Genomic DNA, 22796 nt, shown 5'->3' on the forward strand with positions numbered 1-22796 from the left:
GCCGAAGGTGTCTTGTCAGATAAAAGACCAATAGAGGAAACCAACTTACGACAGGCCATCACATCAATTTTCTTGGTGCTGAAGGCAAGGGAATGAGCTATGATATTTAAACTAATCAATGCCTGTAAAGACACTCTTAAACTCTTACAATAAATTGTTCTGATTTGTTTAAAAAAAAAAAAAAGAGTGGTCTGCAAAAAGGATAAAGGAAAACGGGCCACAGACGTTGAAATAAGAGATTTCTACTCACAAGGACAATGAAATTACACATGTAAAAACATTTTTTAATGTTTGCCCATATTGTGAGGCTTCCCTGATGGCTCGGCGGGTAAAGAATCCGTGTGCGATGCAGGAGAGAACAGAAGATGTTGTTTCGATCCTTGGGTGGAGAAGACCCCCTGGAGGAGGAAATGGCAACCCACTCCAGTATTCTTCCCTGGAGAATTCCATGGACAGAGCAGCCTGGCAGGCTGCAGTCTAGAGGGTCTCGAAGAGTCAGACATGACTGAATGACTAAGTACGCACATGGGCTTATAGTATAGCACGATAGTGTAAAATACTTCGTAGAATCTTTTTTAACTTCCCAGTATTGGCTCTTAGAACTCACAACTGAGAGCAAAGGCCACTCTTCTGCATTCTGAAGTTAGAGATGATAACTTCAGGCTGGGGTGCCAATCATCTTTCTAAAAGGCTTGTTGAAAGATACCATTTCAGCAGTGTGTGTGTGCTAAGTCACTTCAGTCATGTTTGACTCTTTGTGACTCCATGGACTGTAGCCTTCCAGGCTCCTCTGTCCATGAAATTCTCCAGGCAAGAATACTGGAGTGGGTTGCTTTTCCTCCTCCAGGGGATCTTCCTGACCCAGGAATCGAACCCATGTCTCTTGAGTCTCCCGCCAATGTGAGAGATTCTAGGCAGGTGGATTCTTTACCACTGAGTCACCTGCAAAGCCCTTTCAGTGGAATCAGAGGTCAACACTGTTTCTAACTTCTCTCATCCCACTCTCTACTCATGTTGTCTTTGTGTATGTTTAGAAAACTGGAAAAGGGCCAGGAGATGACTTTCAGAGGCCCTGTGATTTCCCTAAAGGAAAGAAGAAGCCACTTGCTGGTTTCCCCTCTGAAACCAAAGGGAGTGGGAGCGAAGATACTTCTTCACAATGTTTGCAGGTGTCAGTGAGAAATAGACACTGTGCCCCCGTGTGATGTCTCCTAAGTAACAGGGCTTGCTGGCTTGATATGGTGTTTGTGGGCTAGTGTACTGGAGAAGGAAATGGCAACCCACTCCAGTATTCTTGCCTGGAGAATCCCAGGACGGAGGAGCCTGGTGGGCTGTCGTCTATGGGATTGTGCAGAGTCAGACACGACTGAAGCGACTTAGCAGCAGCAGCAGCTGTACTGAGAAAACATGGTAGAATTATAAAGCTGGATGAAGAAGGATGAATTGGTTCTCTTATTTCAGGGTTCCCATGAATGGGCTGGGAAAGGAAGCAGAGTAGAGAGGAGCTGGGCAGGGATGACCATGAACTTGCTGGGGGTCACTGCAGGCTGGGATGTGATATGGTGGCCAGGTGAGGCTCAACTTTTAAAGATGTGTTTAGATTTCTCAAAAACTTGAGATCTCAAATAGTCTATCTTGTTATTTTCTTTAGTGAATTTTTTGGAGTTAAGGCCAATGCTAGCAGCGTCTTGGGGAGAAGGCAATGGCACCCCACTCTAATACTCCTGCCTGGAAAATCCCATGGACAGAGGAGCCTGGTAGGCTGCAGTCCATGGGGTTGCAAAGAGTCGGACATGACTGAGTGACTTCACTTTCACTTTTCACTTTCATGCATTGGAGAAGGAAATGGCAACACACTCCAGTGTTCTTGCCTGGAGAATCCCAGGGACGGGGGAGCCTGGTGGGCGGCCATCTATGGGGTCACACAGAGTCGGACATGACTGAAGCAACTTAGCAGCAGCAGCAGCAGCAGCAGGGTCTTGAGACATCTTCCTACCCACTTCTACTTCAATGATCACAACTTGATTAGTGAAACTGTCTACAGGAAAGCAATAGGAAGGGACTTCCTTCATGGTCCAGTGATTACGAATTCACCTTGCAATGCAGCACATGCAAGTTTGATCCCTGGTTGGGGAACTGGGATCCCGTGTGCCACTGAGCAGCTAAGCCCATGCACAGCAACTAGAGAGTCTGTGCACCGCAAGAAAATATCCCACTAGATGCAACTAAGATCCAATGCAGCCAAATAAATAAATGTTAGAAAAGTAACAGAAAGTTTTGCACTTCTGAAATATAGCCGCTCACATAAAAGAAAGAGTAGTTTGGTCTAACAAAAAAAAAGGACAGCCTATTTGCCAGGCACAGGGATGTCAGGAGACAGATGTACCTCCCTCTTCCCTGTGCTAACCCCAGAGGAAAAGTACACTGAGGCAGGGGCACTGCAAGCCACTGGAGACAAAGGCTGAGCAGACTTCGTGGACCTGAGGGGGAGAGCCTCCATTCTAATCAGAGACTGGGCTGGACCATGTATGAGCCACTGAGGATGACAGCAACGCCACGAAACTGTGTGAGATTGTCAGAGGGAAGGGAGTTGGCCGACCACTGATAGAAATGACCTGGAAATGAAAATTTCCCTTCTTCAAACTCAGGGACTTCAGACCTCAAATGAACGATTAGGTTATCTTCTTTAGTGAATGTTTAAGCTGAGTAACTACAGGCTTATTTTTAACATGACAAGGAGATTTCATGTGCATCCTCCACAAGGAAACCATCCTAGATTCACGATGGCAGCAGTGTAAATTCACGGCTTGATGTAGGGAGGACTGGGGTGTCCTAGCTCAGTGTCAGCCTGCTTCTGCTGAACTCACATCTGACTGCCGACCCAAGAGAACTCGGGACAAGGCGGACAAAGTGGCTCAGGCTGCTAACTGCAGATCTGTGAATGAAATAGTTTATTTGTGTTTATGCCCAAAACTTGAAGGGTAGTTTGTGATGCAGGTAAAGCTATCGGATACATTATTATTTTAAAAAATTTATTATTTATTCATGTATTTTTGGCTTCACTGGGCTTCTCTTATTGCCTGCCATTTGGGATCTGAGTTCACCTGAACAGAGATCAAACCTGTGTCCCCTGCATTGGCAAGCAGATTTTTAATCACTGGACTGCCAGAGAAGCCCGATACATTATTATTTGATGTTTGAAAATCATAAAGCACCTGTAAAATAAAAGCATCCCATTGTCCTATCTCCCTAAAATAGCTCAGCACTTGGCCTAAAACTCCAGTTGGAGATGCTCCTCTTACAGTTTCTGAGATGACATAGATATTCTGACCAAATGACACTTTTCCCAGCATGCATGCCCAGACAGTGTGTGTGTGCATGCATGCATTCTCAGTTGTGTCTGGCTCTTGGAGACCCCCTTGAAGCTGTAGCCTGCCAGACTTCTCTGTCCGTGGGGTTTCCCATGTAAGAATACCAGAGCTGGTTGCCATTTCCTCCTCCAGGGGATCTTCCTGACTCAGGGATTGAACCCATGTCTCCTGTATCTCCTGCATTGGCAGGTGGATTCTTTACCACTGCGCCCCCTGGGAAGCCTCAGACATTCAGGATTCCTTTTTAAGACACTGGTGTCATCGAGCAATTGCTTGTGTTGGGTACCTTCCACACCAGTGCTTCAACTTCATGGGGATTTCATCCAGTTTTCACCACTTAGCCATGTCCTTGGTCAGATCTGAGGCTTGGTTTGCTCAAAGTAGCGCTTATGGTAGTTATGGTAGTCTGAATTGGCAGAAGCAGAGAACACCTTGACTCACCTTGGTGGCCACTGACATTAAATTCACCCTGAAAAATGTCCTCTGTGATTCTTTCCAATCTCATTTTATGGGGAAAAATATAAATTGTTTCTTGTTTTAAAGGATCATCAATTTCCTATTCCCCCACTCCCACCATGAGATGCTTTTATGTTTCAAAACTCTTTTCTCCAACTGGCCAGTTCCTTACTGGAAGGTCATCAACTCAGGCCAAGATAAGAGATCTGCTTGGCTTGATCCAGGAAAGGACTATAGACCCAGGCAGGAGTCAGGAGATTCCTTTTCCTCTTGGCTCCATCACTGCTTTGTGGGGCTCTAGAACAAATCACTTTAGTCCACTGTGCTGTATTTCCCCCAGCATTAAAGTGAGTAAAGTGTACCTTAACTGGCTTAGGGTGTGGTAATGAGGATGATACAGACAGAAACCATCTGCCCCCAGACAGACAGGACAGAGGGTGTGGGCGCATGAACTTGTGGGGTAGGTGGAGCTCCAGGCATCCTGTGGATCCAGGAGGAACAGGAGTGAACGCACACACAGAAAATCAGCTATTGTCACATCTTGTCTCCTTCCTCTCTCTTTTCTTCCCACTCAAAACAACACCGTAGTAGGTTGCGCTAAATAGAAATCGCATTCATAGATGGCCAACCTGGGACCTTGAATATAAAGGTACCAATTTCAACAAGCAAACAAAAGCATTCAACAGCTGAGGAAACAAATTGACAAAGTAAACATAAATACACTGCATAATTATCTTTATCAGGACAATATAATATTCTCATTAGGGTATTTACAAAACAAAAATAATTTCTGTTAAATAATTAGCAATATGAAAAATAAAATTGGGATTGTAAAAATCAATAAATCCTAAAGAGTGAATATTTATATGTATAGTTCCACTCAGGTCAAATGAAATGAATAAAATATGCAACCTAAGCACATCAAAGTTCAGAGAGAAAGTGACGCTGAACTCCAGATTCTAAACATGGCCAAACTACAGTGAATTGATAGGGTAGAAATGAAATAAAAGGGCTATAAGAATGCACAAATAAAAAGAATAGGATTGAGGTCATTAGAGGCCCATAGACTAACACATATTTGAAAGATTGAGAGCAGGCAGGGTAGTTGTTGGTGCAGCAGGGCAGAGAAAGCCAGAGCCTAGCGCGTGGACAGAGATGTATCCTCCAAGGGAGTTGCTTGTTCCAAATCTAAGGTGCCCAAACATTAATGCCAGCAGGCATCATGGTTGCCAAAACACAGATTGCTAGACCCCCATCCCACAGTTTCTGACTCAGTGGGTCTGAGATAGAACCTGATAATTTGCATTCCTGAGAAGTTCTCCAGTGGTGCTGCTGTTGCAAGTATGAGAACCATGTTGGGGAACTCTGGATAATAGTCTTGGGTAGTTTTAGGACATTGAATCATCAGGTGTAATAGAGGGCAAGCCTGAGATAAAGGCCAGAAAACAGGGTGCTTAGCAAAAGTCTGTGTACAGAACAGTTAATTGTCCGATCAGCTCTTCAAGCATATTCAGAATGCTAAAATCAGGAATTGCCTCAAACAAGAAATCCAGATTTTTTTGACTGAAGCGCGAGTGAAAAGGCCTGGTGGCAACTAGTCTGTATTGTTTGATTTTCCTACAGTGATAATGTGTACACACAGTGTTAGTCACTCAGCTGTGTCTGACTCTTTGCAACCCATGGACTGTAGCCCTCCAGGCTCCTCTGTCCATGGGATTCTCCAGGCAGGAATACTGGAGTGGGTTGCCATGCCTACCTCCAGGGGATCTTCCCAACCCAGGGACTGAACCCGGGACTCCCACATTACAGGCAGATTCTTTACCATCTGAGCCACTTGGGGAAACCCCATATTCATGTAGGATTTGTGCAATTAAAAACCAGGTACGCATACTATACAGGGGTGGGATTTTACCCCAGTCTCCATCTTTATCCTGAAAGATCAAGGAATTTGCTAAAAGAGCATTGGTCCTTGAGAAAGAGGTTTTCACAAAATATGCTTTTTTGGTATCTCTAGAGAAACTGAAAAAGGAAAAGAAGACATCTTCACCCACATATGGAAGGATACATTTCTCAGTTCTGTCAAGAATCAGATTAGAGCATGTACATACACGAATGATGAACCTCTTAATATCTGTTTATAATGAAAACTTCTGCTAGTGAGGACTTGAGTAATTTAACTGCTCTATTTATAACTGTTTGTAATGTGTCTCAGAGCCCAGATTTTCTCACTAAAGTTGCATTATTTAGGGCTAGACAAGAAAGCTACAATTCATGAGACAATAATCATTTTCTCACTAAAAAATGAATGAGCACTAGTATACATGAATGTGGGCTTATTATTTTAAACAGCTCAAGTCAAATCGTCACATCTTCAAATGATATTTTTGCTTCTAAAAATCCTCAGAGTTAACAAATGTTACTTTAAAAATGTAATTATCCAAATTCTGATCCACTCTAAACTGTATCCATCTTTCCTTGTGTGAATTTTAGTTTTTAGTAGGAGTGTCAATGGAAACCAAATGTATATTTTCAAATAGGTTCTAGGAAAAGAATTTTGCCTCTCTGTCGTATGGAACCCTACTAGACCATGTTCACTGGTACCCAGGCTGACATCCAACAGAGCTATTTTCCTTCCATGGGAGGCACCTTGCAAAGCAACTCTTTCCAAGAATTTGTGACGGAATCAGTTTGCACCCCAGATGTTTATGCTTTTCCCATATAACTTCATTCTGTTAGCCCATCATCAGCAGTGTAATGAAAAATGGATGCCAAAATACCATGTTGCCAAAATATCATAATTGACATAGCAAAAGTCTAGTCTTTGCTGCCTCACTTGGCTGGATGACTCCAAAGAGTCAAAGGCTATTGGTGATCTGAGTTGGTATGCGCTCTAAGGAGGGAAGAAGGGTCCTTAGGAGATGAATGCTTTGACAGAGTACAGAAGACAGAAAATGAAATAGCCTGTTTAAAAAAAAAAAAAAAAAAGAGGGAAGAGGGAAAAGGAGAGGAATTTCGTATGCCCTCTACCCCCAAACTCTCAGAGACAATTTAATTATCATAAGTATTTCTGTCTTTTTTTTCAACCTGTGTCGACTTTTACATTGAAATCAGATTACTAATACTAAAATGAGAAATAGAGAATAGCTACTACTCTCCAGACTCCATTCAAAACTTTAAGGTATTCCTTCCCTTAATTCTCATAACTCTTGAGTATTGTAAATCCTCATTTGACATATGATGATCCTGAGGGACAGAGAGGTGAACTAGCTTGCCTAGAGTGAGGTCACTGTTAATAGTGGGAGTGGAACTCAGTCCCCAGTCAGTCGGACTCTGCCGCCCATGACTTGAATGCAGAGCTAGGGGAAAGCAGTCAATAGGATGCAAATGGTATACAAGTGAAAAACACTTTTAATCAATCACCTTGATATTTCATGTGATACAAACTAACTTCTTGTGGATAAATTGAATTTTACCAGACGCAGGATGATTGATCATTCCTTATTGAAACAAGATGCCCTCATTTTTTCTCTTCTTGGGTCTGGTTTGATAAGAGATCATTTGTAGAGGCATTGACATCTAATGCTATCTCATAACATCTAGGCTGTCCAAAGCTCTAAAGCAAATACAGATTTTTCTCATGTCTAGGGTTACTTTGTTTTTACAAAGGAGAAACTAAGACGTTTATCTAAATGGAAATAAGATACTGGGTAAAGCTACATACCAGAACCAGATTCATTTCAAAGATCTCTGAAGGATTTTGCTTGATATCAGCTTCTATTTTTTTCCCTTAAAAAGATGTTATAGGCCAGTGGGCATTGTGTGTAGGGCTTCTGCCTCAGGAAAAGTGATACTGGTAATTGTGCCTGAAAAAAAAAATACTTAAATAATAAAGGGGTGAATGAATGAATGAATGTCCAAATTGTTTGGACAACAGCATAATTCCCAACTTTAGAAATTTCAGAGATAAAATGTTTTTAAGGGTAAAAGATATGATAAAATTTAAGTGGATTAGTAACCAATTCCCTCTCATACAGTTCATGAGGTTCTCATGGCGAGAACTGGGGTGCTTTGCCAGTCCCTCCTCTAGTGGATCACGTTTTGTCAGAACTGTCCACCATGACCTGTCTGTCTTGGGTGCCCCCACACGGCATGGCTTATAGCTTCATTGAGTTATGCAAGCCCCTTTGCCATGACAAGGCAGTGATCCATGAAGGGGAGAGAGTGAGGGATGGAGTCCTGGCATGCTGCGGTCCATGGGGTCACGCAGAGCTGGACACGACTGGGCGGCTGAACAACAACAACCAGTTTTCATTCTACTTGCCCTTCTTGCTTTTTTTCTCTTGAAAATGTTTTACTCTTTAGGTGAACATTGTCTGATACTTACCAACTCTTTAGAAAATGCTCCCTCGCTAATTCTATAGACCAGCTCCTCTGCACCTTCCCAGGCGCTGCTCTCTTGTTGGGACTGATATCATTTCTCATGGTCCTGGGTAGGTAGCCTCAGACTTAGTGTAGTTCCCTGAACCCTTCATTTCATTGGCAGGCAGTGGTGAGACCAGAGCATATTCACTGTGAAATTACTTCAAGGGAAAGTGTATTTACTTACCATATGATCCAGCAACTCACCTTCTGGGAACATATCCAAAAGAAGCATAAACAATACCTTGTAAAGAGATCTGAACCCCCACATTCATAGCAGCATCATTTATAATCACCAAGACATAGAAACAATCTTAATAAAGAAATGAAAAGTGTAATATATATGTTATATAATTCCCCAATAAGAAGAAATGCAAAAAGGCAAAATGGTTGTCTGAGGAGGCTTTATAAATAGCTGAGAAAAGAAGCGAAGTGAAAAGTAAAGGAGAAAAGGAAAGATATATCTATCTGAGTGCAGAGAGTTCCAAAGAATAGCAAGGAGAGATAAGAGAGCCTTCTTAAGCGATCAATACAAAGAAAAACAGGAAAACAATAAAATGGGAAAGACTACAGACCTCTTCAAGAAAATTAGAGATACCAAGGGAACGTTACATGCAAAGATGGGCACAAGGAAGGACAGAAATGGTATGGACATAATAGTAGCAGAAGACATGAAGAAGAGATGGCAAGAATACACAGAAGAACTGTACAAAAAAGATCTTCATGACCCAGATAACCACGATGGTGTGATCACTCACCTAGAGCCAGACATCCTGGAATGCGAAGTCAAGTGGGCCTTAGAAAGCATCACTATGAACAATGCCAGTGGAGGTGATGGAATTCCAGCTGAGCTATTTCAAATCCTAAAAGAAGATGCTATGAAAGTGCCGCACTCAATATGCCAGCAAATTTGGAAAACTCAGCAGTGGCCACCGGACTGGAAAAGGTCAGTTTTCATTACAATCCCAAAGAAAGGCAATGCCAAAGACTGTTCAAACTACCGCACAATTGTGCTCATCTCACATGCTAGTAAAGTAATGCTCAAAATTCTTCAAGCCAGGCTTCAGCAGTACAGAACTTCCAGATGTTCAAGCTGGTTTTCGAAAAGGCAGAGGAACCAGAGATCAAATTGCCAACATTCGTTGGAGCATAGAAAAAGCAAGAGAATTCCAGAAAAGCATATACTTCTGCTTCATTGACTACGCTAAAGCCTTTGACTATGTGGATCACAAAAAAATGTGGAAGATTCTTAAAGAGATGGAAATACCAAACCACCTTTCCTGCCTCCTGAGAAATCTGTATGCAGGTCAAGAAGCAACATTTAGAACTGAACATGGAACAACAGACTGGTTCCAAATTGGGAAAGGAGTTCATCAAGGTTGTATATTGTCACCTTGCTTATTTAACTTGCATGCAGAATACATCATGAGAAATGCTGGGCTGGATGAAACACAAGCTGGAATCAAGATTACAGTAAGAAATATCAATAACCTTAGTTATGAAGATGACAACACTCTTATGGCATAAAATGAAGAGTAACTAAAGAGCCTCTGAGTGAAGAGGTGAAAGAGAAGAGTGGAAAAGCTGGCTTGAAACTCAACATTCAAAAAACAAAGATCATGGCATCCAGTCTCATCACTTCATGGCAAATAGATGGAGAAATAATGGAAACAATGACAGACTTTATTTTCTTAGGCTCCAAAATCACTGAAGACGGTGACTGTAGCTATGAAATTAAAAGATGCTTGCTCCTTGGAAGAGAAGCTATGACAAACCTAGACAGCATATTCAAAAGCAGAAACATTACTTTGCCAACAAAGATCCATCTAGTCAAAGCTATGTTTTTTCCAGTAGTCATGTATGGATAAGAGTTGGACCATAAAGAAAATGAGCACTGAAGAATTGATGCTTTTGAACTGTGGTGTTGGACAAGACTCTTGAGAGTCCCTTGGACTGCAAGGAGATCCAACCAGTCCATCCTAAAGGAGATCAGTCCTGAATATTCATTGGAAGGACTGATGCTAAAGCTGAAGCTCCAATACTTTGGCCACTTGATGGAAAGAACTTATTCATTGGAAAAGATGCTGATGCTGGGAAAGATTGAAGGCAGGAGGAGAAGGGGACAACAGAGGATGATACGGTTGGATGGCATCATTGACTCGATGGACATGAGTTTGAGCAAGCCCTGGGAGTTGGTGATGAACAGGGAGGCCTGCTGTGCTGCTGCTGCTGCTGCTAAGCCGCATCAGTCGTGTCCAACTCAGTGTGACCACGTAGACTGCAGCCCACCAGGCTCCCCCATCCCTGGGATTCTGCAGTCGATAGGGTAGCAAAGTGTCGGATATGACTGAGTGACTGACCTGAATTGGATTCAGTCATAAAAATGAGGGAATTCTACCATAGGGACAACATGGATGAACCTTGAAGTAAGTTTTCATGAAAGTGAAAGTCGCTCAGTTGTGTCCAACTCTTTGCAATCCCATGGACTATACAGTCCATGGAATTCTCTAGGCCAGAATACTGGAGTGGATAGCCATTCCCTTCTCCAGGGGATCTTCCCAACCTGATATCAAACCCAGGTCTCTCGCATTGCAGGCAAATTCTTTACCAGCTGAGCCACCAGGGAAAGCCCCAAAAAGGGGACCTGTGGCTGCATGGGACAGGAAGATGGAATACTAAATGAAATAAGTCAGACATTGGACAAAAATACTGTATGATCTCCCTTATATATGGAGTCAAAACCAAACAGACAAACAAAAATCCAAACCATCATAGAAAAAAGAAATCAGATTTGTGGTTATGGGGTGTGGATGAGGGGAAGTTGGAGGAAGGTGGTCAAATCGTACAAACTTGCTGTTAAAAGATAAATATGTAGTAGGGGTGTAATGTGCAAGGATATATATATATATTTTTTTTTTATTATATATAGGAAAATTGTTGAGAGTAAATCCTAAAAGTTCTCATCACAAGGAGATTTTTATTCTTTTATTTTTATTTTATGTTAACTAAATCCATTGTGGTAATCATTTTGCAATATATGTGAGATTAAACCATCATACTGTACACCTTCAACTTCAAAGATTTTTAAAAATTGTGTTAAAAATTTGTGTGAAAATTAAATTAATTAATGTTCAGTTCAGTCACTCAGTCGTGGCTGACTCTTTGCGACCCCATGAGTCACAGCACGCCAGGCCTCCAAAATCTTATTTTGTGTGACATATAAGATATCACCACAATAGCTCAGTCCGGTGCTCTGTGAAGACCTAGAGGGATGGGATGAGGGGTTAGGAGGCAGGTTCAAGAGGGAGCGGATACAAGTATACTTATGACTGATTCACATTTTTGCACATCAGAAACCAACACAACATTGTAAAGCAATTATCCTCCAATTAAAAAAAAATTTTAAAGAAGACTCTCACCCCAGGATACCCAATTTCACCTGTTTACTGACCAAATTCTCAGCTGCCTGACAAACCTCCTCCCTTCTTTGCAGACTTTTCCAATTTTACATTTCCAAAATTTAAATAGCCATGTTTCCTCATTACATAAAGCTTGTTCTTTTCTAAAGAAAAAAATCCCAAAGCTGTGTCACAATCACATTTTGGGTGCTGTATGCACAATTTTGCATACCTTAAAAGATATACCTCTCGTCTACCATAGTGGTACACATATTTGTTGAATTAAAGTATTTGCTAAAGTTAAAAGGTTTTCTACCTAAAACTTGTAAATAGTGGTGCTGCCCATAGCTACATGGGGATGGGGATGATGTTCAGAGAATTGTCAGAGATGTAAATAACATACTTTCTGGCTAAGGGACACAAGAGCTCAATTTTTTCATTTTTTTTCCTTCAATTGTTCAAACTTATTTTTTTGTTGCTCATAACTCAAAAACAGTTTAATGGAAAAACTTCAAGTGTTATAAATATATTAGTCCTTGATGAGAACTCGAATGTAAGAATAATTTTACCAACACGGAATTTAAAGTTTTTTTATTTATTGAAGGTTAATTTTTCTTTTCAAGAGAGAGCCCCATGAAGTCCCTATGGATAAAATCATTTCCACCAGGCATCTGGCAATATTTTCACTAATCTAAGGTTTCATTTTGAAAAAAATAAAATGCCCAGTCCTTTCTTTGAAAGGACAAACTCTTCACCATAAAACAGTTTCCTGTGGGTCAAAGCTTGTCATATTTACTTCTGTAGAGTGGCAGGTTATCCCACAGGTTCTATTTTCATTTGCTCCATATAATTCTGCTTCACCTTTGCTTGCAGATCTTTCTAGTGGAAGTCAGCAGAATGCCTCTGTCTGGAGAAATGTGTGTTGACCAAAGGGAAAGATTGACTCAAGTGAGAACCGTGATGGCTACCAGCATCAGCTCCCTAGATACTCTCAAAGCAAGGCCAGGCCCTATTCAGGAAGCAGACGCATTTTTCCTCAACTCTCCTATTCAGGTTAGTCCTCTCCACCTCAGTGAGCAAGGAAGGTCAGGCTTTCCCCCCAAGGATGCCTGAGCCACATGCCCTGTGAATGCATGCGGTCTACCGCTTTTCCAATGCTTTCTCCAAAGAAGTGTAGGGTCTAATGGAGACTCTTGGACAGCAAGTAGGAAGAAAAATTGAAGTCACAGCTTTCAGGACAAGTGCTTTCTCTTCCCACACACGCTATGGATTGCTTAATGCTCACAAGAAGCCCATGGCCATAAAATTCCTTCCAGAAAGTCCCTACAAGGAAACAGAATAAACCACAATCTGCCCATTATGGAAGGCTGGTAGCCTGCATTATCCTGTGGAAGGCTAGTAGCCTGCATTATCCTGCAGGAATGAAGGGCCTTTGGCTCCAGAAAGTCTCAGTTGTTTTTTTTTTTTTTAGCTTGATTTGTAGAACTGCTGACCCCTTATCTCTAGGAAGCAGGAGATAATAATAAACAGGTAAAAGCTATCGTTAAGGCCAACCTTGCTCACTGATGATGTTTCCTCTGCATTCCTCTTATTAAATGCTTTTAAAGCTGGCCACCAAGTAGGTTTCGAATGCATTAAAACTCCTGCTGAAAGGATCAGCCTAACATAATATGGAAAAACGATAAAGAGCCATGAAATACTGCTTTGGGTTTATTGGCTCAGGTATGGAATAAACATCATCTTTGAGGTTCATGCTGCCATTATAATCTCTTCTTGTGGTAAGTAGTTCTTACCACAGTCAATGCAACTGGCAGACGAGATGTGCACTCTTAAGCTACACGACAAACAAAAGGATTTTTTTCCTTCCCAGGAAAGCATGCCTTCCCATATACTGTTGTAATGATATACAGACCTTCACCTGGGATGCCCTGTTTTGTCCGGACTGTCTTGGTGACCATTTCTATTAGCATCAGTTAGTCCTCAACCCTGTCTTGTGTTCCTATTTGCATTCTTCCAGAGGGTGAATTGATGCTACAGAGCCTCTACTAGTATATCATGGGAAAGGATTCCAGATAGATTCAGTGATATGTGCTGCTGGCAGGGGTTGTGGATTGGTGGACTGTTCACTCCTAGCATTTTTGCACCCTGAATGTGATCAGGGAGTCACCAAAAGTTGGTGGAAACAAACAAGCAAATGGTTGTTGACAGCACAGCAGTAATAGTCTTGAAGCTCCAGTTGGGGAATTAGACCGGGTTGGAAGAATAGCGGAGCTGACCAGGTCAAAGAGCAATGAACCTTGAAACAGTTTTAAAAGCAAACAGATGAAGAGAATGAAGAATTCACCAGAAGATACACAGCCTAAAGGCAGACACAGAGTGGTCTTAGCTATACCAACAGGAAGTATGAACTACTGCCAGAGGAGGAGGAAATTCAAACTGGCTGTAGACACATTTTTTTTTTTTTGGCAAGCAGTCAGAAGATATAATATTCTACAATGTGTATCTGGGGACTTCCTTGGAAGTCCAGTGGTTAAGACGCCATACTCCCAATGATGCAGGGGGCATGGGTTCAATCCCTGGTCAGGGAACTAAGATCCCAAGTATCAAAATAAAATAAATAAATAAAAAATACAATATATATTTCAGCTAACAAGGCACGAAGTTGGGTAAACAGATGAATAAGGATGAATGAATAAGGGCCTACCCAGTGGCTCAGTGGTAAAGAATCTGCCTTCCAATGCAGGAGCTGTAGGAGATGCAGTTCAGTCCCTAGGGCAGGAAGAGCCCCTGAAGAAGGAAATAACAACCCACTCCCTATTCTTGCCTGGGAAATCCTGTGGGCGGAGGAGCCTGGCAGGCTACAGTCCATGGGGTTGCAAAGAGGCACGACTTAGCAACTAAATAGCAACAGTATATATTTCAGCTGATGAGGCATGAAATTGGGTAAATAAGAACTTAACATTATTCAGTTTTGTAAAATAGTAACAAAAATTAGAAATTTCCAAAAAGAACTCAGATTTCCAATCCACTTCCCATGGCATGCCCCATGCCTTTTTGTGTTGCTCCTTGAGCCCGTTTTGAACATAGACTACTTATTTCTTCGCTTTGAAATTTTTAAAAATAGATTGTAGATTTCAGTTTGCAGATATACATTTTTAGAAGTTTTATGTATATTTGTAATAGGCTGTGGTTAAGTCTATTGTGGTTCTAGTGTTGCAATAAAAACAAAATACATTGACACAAAATTGTGTCATTATAGAATAGAAGGGAATTGTTTTATATAGTAGTAGAAAGGAAAAGGCAATGGCAACTCACTCCAGTACTCTTGCCTGGAAAATCCCAGGGATGGAGGAGCCTGGTGGGCTGCAGTCCATGGGGTCTCTAAGAGTCGGACACGACTGAGCGACTTCACTTTCACTTTTCACTTTCATGCATTGGAGAAGGAAATGGCAACCCACTCCAGTGTTCTTGCCTGGAGAATCCCAGGGACGGGGGAGCCTGGTGGGCTGCCGTCTATGGGGTCGCACAGAGTCGGACACGACTGGAGTGACTTAGCAGAAAGGAAAAGAGGGGACAAAGGGTGAGATGGTTCAATGGACATGAATTTGAGCAGACTCTGGGAGATAGGGAGGACAGAGGAGCCTGGCATGCTGCAGTTCATGGGGTCGCAAAGAATTGGACACAACTTCGAGACTGAACCACAAGATAAATAATGGTACAATCCTTCTTTTCTAACGCACAAATGGAAGCAAGCTGGTGACTTGGGCTTTTTTATGTGATGAGTTTCTCATCCTACTTTTTCTTCTTTCAGGATAAAACTTAGGAAACACCTCTCAGAAACTAGGCAAAGCTGGGAAACTGTATCCACTTTCTTCTGTCTTTATCGTATATTTTTTGTTTTAAATGCTTACTGGTTCAACAGGAATTGAAGTGAAGGTCACCATGAATTGGATTTGTCATGATTCCTAGTAGTCTTTGAACTTAAACTTTCTGGTTCAGCTTCACTCTATATTAAAACTGAAATTGGCTTATAGTTATTTTTTGTACTCTTCTGATTTTAATTTAAACTTATATTAATCTTAAATTACTTGAGATGTTTTTTCTCTATTGTTTTAAGCTTGGTGTAAATTGCCAATTGAATTACTTGGACTTGACCTTTTGATATTGTTCTTTGTGTTTATGTGGGTTGGAAGTTATGTTAATAGTTTTATCTACTGATTCAATTCCTTTAGTGATCATTAGTTATTTTAAGGATGTTTGTCTTTCTTTTTAAGTTAGTTTTGGTAGGTTATATTTTCCAAGAGGACAATTTCCTTGTCTAAGTTTTCAATTTTTTTAGCTTAAATTTATTTACAGACTATTTCTTCTTTCTGCCCTCTTGAGTGAGGAAAGATGCTATATTAGCTGGGATTCTTTTGTTAATAAATAATCAAAATATGACTCCAGCTCTTTTATGTTATTTCATGGAAGAGGGAAACATACTGATTCCCAAGGCTGATGTTCAGATGTGATTGGACCCAGTTGCTCAAAAGGGCTTCCCTGGTGGCTCAGTGGTAAAGATCCTGTCTGCCGATGCAGGAGACATAAGAGATGCAGGTTTGAACTCTGGGTTGGAAGGATCCCCTGGAGGAGGGCATGGGAACCCACTCCAGTATTCTTGCCTGGAGAATCCCCATGGATAGAGGAGCCTGGTGGGCTACAGTCCATAGGGTTGCAAACAGTTAGACACAACTGAGCACATGCAACAGTGCTCAAAAACTGTCAAGTACCAGATGTCATTTTCAAAAAATCTCTTGATTCTGCTCTTCTATATAGGCTTCATTCTACTGATTACCCTTGATGGGAAACAAATGTCGGCCCCTAGCTCCAGGCTTATATCCTAAACACTTATGTACTCCAGAAATACAAGAATGATACTGCTTTCCCCAAACTTTTCACTAAAATACTTCGCATGTGAATCGCTTTATTACTGATAAAGTCGTCTGTCTACCCCTAGAGCATGTGCATCTTTGATTGATGAACCCTAGGGAGGTATGGAATGCTGTGCTGCTCTCAGTGGGAGGAAGAATGTATACTGATCAGGTTAAAGAAATGGATATGCAGTGTGTGCTCAGCAGCCAGCACCTTTCTCCATCATCAATGTGAATTGCCTTAGTGCTTCACTAAAGCAATGCTTACAAAAGTGTAAGGCCTCCTGGAACTGCTTGTTGGCTACAGAAGAGTATATGGGTAATAGATGCTAGAACTTACTCCACTGAATTAACTTTATCAAAAAAGTTAACAGTGAGCTCATACAATGAAGATGATTCTAGGTGCAGTGGGAGTTGGAATTGCTGCTTTGGGAAATGAGAGAAGTTGATGGAAGACATGTGAAAAATTTACAAGTGGGGTTACAGATGGAGTTAAGACTGGAAACCACACATTTAGAGTTATTTCAGCTTAATGTGATTTGAGATGTTTCTCAAGCTCTGAGTGAAGAAAATAATGTTAAAATTGGATCATGTTGAGATTCTTATGGGGCTTCCCATGTGGCACAGAGGTAAGAATCTGACTGCCAAGGCAAGAGATTCAAGAGACATGGGTTCAATTCCTGGGTCAGGAAGATCCTCAGAAGGAGGAAATGGCGCCCTTTTCCAGTATTCTCTCCAAAAAATATCCCGTGGATAAGATATCTTTTCCATTTCTTTGAATTTTGTTCAATTTTCTTCATTAATATTTTAAAGTTTTTAGAGTATAGGTCTTTCCTTGGTAGAGTTTATTCCTATTTTATTTTTGATGAGATTTTAAACAAGATTTTTTTTACTTTCTATTTCTGATAGTTCGTTATTATTATATAGAAAAGCAACAAATTTCTGTATATTAATTTTGAATTCTACAACTTTGCTGAATTTATTTCCTAGTTCTAATGGTTTTTAGGTGGCAACTATAGGGTTTTCTATATAAAATATCACATCATCTGCAAATAGTGACAGTTTCCCCCTCCAGTTTGGATGCCTTTTCTTTCTTTTTCTTGTGTGATTGCTGTGGCTAGGACTTTCAACAGAATAGAAGTGGTGAGAGTGGGCATTCTTGTCTTGTTCCCAAATATAGGGAAAAGGCTTTCAGCTTTTCACATTTGAGTATGATCTTACCTATGTGTTTGTCATAAATGGTTTTTATTATGTTGTGATTTGTTTCTTCTGACTGCAAGGAGATCCAACCAGTCCATCCTAAAGGAGATCAGTCCTGGGTGTTTATTGGAAGGACTGATGCTGAAACTCCAATACTTTGGCCACCTCATGCGAAGAGTTGACTCATTGGAAAAGACCCTGATGCTGGGAGGGATTGGGGGCAGGAGGAGAAGGGGACAACAGAGGATGAGATGGCTGGATGGCATCACTGACTCAATGGACATGAATTTCAGTAAACTCTGGGAGTTGGTGATGGACAGGGAGGCCTGGCGTGCTGCGATTCATGGGGTCGCAAAGAGTCAGACGAGATTGAGCAACTGAACTGAACTGAACTGATACTCATATTGATGACCATTTTTACCATGAATGGATGTTGAATTTTGTCAAATGCATTTCTGCATTTATTGGGATGATCATGTGATTTTTATAGTTCCTTTTTATAATGTGATGTATTGTGTTGATTGATTTGCAAATATTGAACCACCCTTGTGTCCCTGGAATAAATCCAACTTGATCATGGTGTATAATCTCTTTTGTGTATTGTTGGATCGTGTTTAACTGCTAATATTTTGTTGAAGTTTTTTGCATCAATATTCATTAAAGATATTGGCCTGTAATTTTCTTTTTCTGTGTGATATCTTTGTCTGGTTTTGGTATTAGGGTAACTGTGGCCTTTTAGAATGCATTTGGGTATGTTCTACCCTCTTCAGTTTTTTGGAATAGTTTGAGAACAGTAGGTAGTAGCTTTTTTTTTTTTATAAATTTGTAGATCTCCCACGTGAAATCATCCAGTCCTAGACTTATGTTTGCTATGAGTTTTTCCTTCATTACTACAAATTCAGTTTCACTACTAGTGATCAGTCTGTTCAAATTATTTGTTTCTTCTTGATTTAGTCTTGGAAGGTTGTATGTTTTTATAAATTTGTCAATGGCTTTTAGGCCATCCAGTTTGTTGGCATAAAATGTTTCATAACATTCTCTTATGATATTTCATATTCCAGTGGAATTGGCTGTTATTTCTCTTCTTTCATTTCTAATTGTTTATTTGGGTCCTCTCTCTTCTTGGTGAGCCTGGCTAAAGGTTAATCAATTTATCTGCAAAAAACCTGCTTTTGTTTCTTTGATTTTTTTTCCTACTTTTTTGGTCTTTGTTTTATTTCCTCTCTGATCTTTATTATTTCATTCCTCTGCTGACTTTGATTCTGTTTGTTCTTTTTCTTATTCCTTTAGGTTTGTATGTTAGCTTGTTTATTTGAAATTTTTCTTGTTTCTTGAGGAAGACCTTTATCACTATAAATTTCCCTTTTAGAATTTTGTTGCATCTCATAGATTTTGGAGTGTTGTGTTTCCATTTTCATTTGTCTCATAATACTTTCTGATTTCCTTTTTGATTTTTTCATTAACTATTTTTTAGGTTTTTTTTTTTTTTAGTATCATGTAATTTAGTCTTCATGTGTTTATTGTTTTCCCATTTTCCCTTCTGTAATTGACTTCTATCTTTATACCACTTTGGTCAGAAAAAAAAAACGCTGCATATAATTTCTATCCCCTTAAATTTATTGAGACTACTTTTGTGGCCTAGTGTGTGATTTATTCTGGAGAATGTTCTGTGTGCATTTAAAAAGAATGTATATTCTACTATTTTGGCATGTAATGCCCTATGCTGCTGCTGCTGCTGCTAATTCGCTTCAGTCATGTCCAAATCTGTGCGACCTTATAGATGGCAGTCCACCAGGCTCCCCCGTCCCTGGGATTCTCCAGGCAAGAACACTGGAGTGGGTTGCCATTTCCTTCTCCAATGCATGAAAGGGAAAAGTGAAAGTGAAGTCGTTCAGTCGTGTTCGACTCTTAGCGACCCCATGGACTGCAGCCTACCAGGCTCCTCCGTCCATGGGATTTTCCAGGCAAGAGTATTGGAGTGGGGTGCCATTGCCTTCTCCAGTAATGCCCTATAGGTATGTATTAAGTCCAACTGGTCTATTGTATCATTTAAGACTACTATTGCCTTATTGATTTTCTATCAAGATGATTTATCCAGTGATCTAAGGGGGAGTGTTAAAGTCCCCTACTATCTTGCTATTATTGTCAACTTCTCCCTGTTATTATTTCCTTTATGCATTTAAGTGATCCTGTATTGGGTACATATATGTTAACAAGTGTAATGTCCCCTTGTTATATTGATCACTATATCATTTTATAATTCCCTTCTTTGTCTTTTGTTATAGCCTCTGGTTTAAAGTCTACTTTGTCTGATATGAGTATTGCTATCCCAAAATGGAAGATTATAGTTACTCACAGAAGTAGTTTCAGAAGCAAAAGCTGCCATAAAAGAATTTTTTTTTTTTTTCTGGAGAATCATAAAGACAAAGGTTACACTGTTTCTATTTATCTGAAGATCTCAAGACACCATTTTTATTAATTTAAGTTTATTCTTCTTCTGTTTTATTCAGATTATATTGTTTTGAAATTTCCTTTCCATGACAGATACATGTTGGTTGTTTTCATTATTATTAATTTACTTGGATGAGGCTCTCCATAAGACCTGGTGATACCAAGACAGAAGGGATCAGACACTGCTCTCAAACTGTCTCTCCACTGTTGTCGGAGGTCAACATTTACACAGACCTTAAAATGATTAGAGATGTGCAAAAGGTCCAGAGGAGAAGGAAAAAAGTAACACTTAGCTCTTCCTAAGAGAGGCAGTCACATAAGTGGTAGTAATTAACTTGGGTCTTAAAGAACAATAAAATGATAATAATCATAATGACATATTTATACAGTCACAACTATAAATGCCTTCATGTATTAACTCTTCTTTAGTCTTCAAGGCAACCTTATGAGTTAGGTTCTATTATTATTCTCAATTTACAGATGAGGAAACTAAATCAGAGTGAGCTTAGGTAACTTGACCAAGTTCATATAACTAGTAAGCATTGGGACCTGGGTTCAAACCAAGGCAGTCTGCTCACAAGCACTACCTCACATGGGGTAAGCAGTTGTTTCCCAGGGAGACAAATACAGGAAAGCACGAGACTATGGAATGCTCTGGAAATCACAAGCCGTTCAGTATTGCTGGATGTAAATTACATAATTGAAAGTAAAAAGGTAATTAGGGAGAAGGACATCATCTAAGGGAATTTAGATTTTAATCTGTTGACCACAGGAATCACTGAACAATGATCTTAGAAAAACTATTCTGAGGAAAGTATGGAGAGATTGAAAGGAGGCAAAAATTAAAGAAAAAAAGAACTCTACAGAGTTTTTTGACAGATACCAGGTAAAAGTGATGAAGTGAACCAGGGCATTGCAGTAGGCAATGAGTTTCCCAGGCTGCCTTGGAAGCATTCTTGCTATTTTGTCTCTCTAGATCTGTTCCCTGCCCTGAGCACCCTTGTTCTCTGTTCTTGAGGTCAAGAATTGCATTTCTGAGATTTCCTTCCTTCTGGCTTCCATATAGCCATGGGAAATGGGAGACAACAGCTGAGAGTTAGATGAAGGCGAAACCAAGGGCATTTCTTCTTTCTTAACACTGCTGCGTCTTCAGCAACACTGCGTCTCCCCCAGGGCTCCACGTCGGTTGGATGGCCTCGTTTTCTGAGCCCAGGCCCTGTTGGAGGCCTCTGCCGAGTCGTAGTTCCTGGTCGGGGCCCCTGCTTCCGGGCCCTGGCAGCACTACCGCGTTCCTTTGTCCTCTTATCCAGTTAACATTTGTCACCTCACATAGTGACAAAAGATATTTTTGTGTGATGAAAAGAATTATTTTTAAAAATCTTAGGATGTTCTGGCCTTTGTTTAGGTAATTTAGATAATCTGAAATTAGACCTTGTGTGCCTTTTAAAGAAACATAAAGGAGCTAAAATTACCTAAAGAACCGAAGTACGAGTTGCAGCTGAGAGAACAAACTCTGTTTGAACTCTCGTCACTTTCTTAGCTCTTTTACAAATCTTTGAAGTTTTCATCAGTTATTTATCTGTCACTAGTGTTTTATTCTGAATGTCCTCAGGGAAGACGCTCTTATGTATTTCCAGAGAACTGTGAAAAGCCCCATTTAGATATTATTGTCTCTTAATATTAACAGTATTATTGCCATAATGATCAGATTATGAGATTTTTTTGAAAAATCTCAGTTAAGAACACACTATTGGATATTGTACCATTGGTAATCCTCAATAGGAGAACTCTTCAAAGGGCTTATTTTTTTTAGGTTTTCAAAAATTACTATCATAATGCCTGTTGTATGTAATATAATATAACAATGTAATTAATTTGGTTATATTGTCATAATTCTAATACAGTATAATGCATTAAGTTACAAAATTCAGCAGATAAAAATGATTATAGACACTGAATTTTGTCACAAGTTGGCATCATACTCTCAAGCCTACTATATATCTTTTATTTTTAATAACATTTGTGACTCAATTAATGCATCTATTTATATAACATGTATTTTTATTAACAAGAAGGAAATCAAGTGCTATACTCTTCTAAGTTCAAGTTGTATATTTCCTATAATTAGCATCTTACTATTATACAGGAGCTTGGAAATTAAAAAACATTTAAATTCAACTCAGATGTGCACATGAAGAATATAGCTTAGAACAAAAATCTTGGAGAGTCACCACCTTTTTATGTGACAAGAGTCGCAGTAGTAACACAACTAATTGAAATTCTAGCTCTAGGGAAAGCCATTAAGGTTAACATACTTCTTCAGGGGAAAAAATATTCTTGAGGCAAAGGAATGCTTACTTGAAAACCTCATACAGTGTTTTTAAAAGAATCTGGATGTTAGTATTTTTCCCTCATAGTCTTTAGTATTTCTCTCCTGATTTTTTTTTTTTTTTGGTATGTGATTCCGTTTTACATTTCCTTGTTCTATTTTCCTTAGAAATGTTACAGCAATTTGTACATTTAGGCCAAACACATTGACACATTTGTCCTAAAAAGCATTGCTAGGAGGATGAAGCTCATGCAGAAGTATA

The 22796-nt window shown here is 40.1% G+C and overlaps 1 long non-coding RNA gene across 1 annotated transcript in view; it reads left to right on the plus strand.

Moving 5' to 3' along the window:
- Window positions 1-22796, plus strand: part of LOC147355012 (uncharacterized) — a 66695-nt gene that overhangs the window by 18359 nt on the left and 25540 nt on the right. Inside the window, exon 3 of the long non-coding RNA XR_015144148.1 lies at window positions 12518-12697. This is a non-coding gene — a long non-coding RNA (uncharacterized LOC147355012). The remainder of the gene's footprint in view (window positions 1-12517; window positions 12698-22796) is intronic.

Source organism: Bos grunniens, chromosome 17 (assembly GCF_055505025.1).
Source record: "Bos grunniens cultivar Pamir isolate PY7600 chromosome 17, Bosgru_T2T1.0, whole genome shotgun sequence".
Taxonomy (NCBI): Eukaryota; Metazoa; Chordata; class Mammalia; order Artiodactyla; family Bovidae; genus Bos; species Bos grunniens.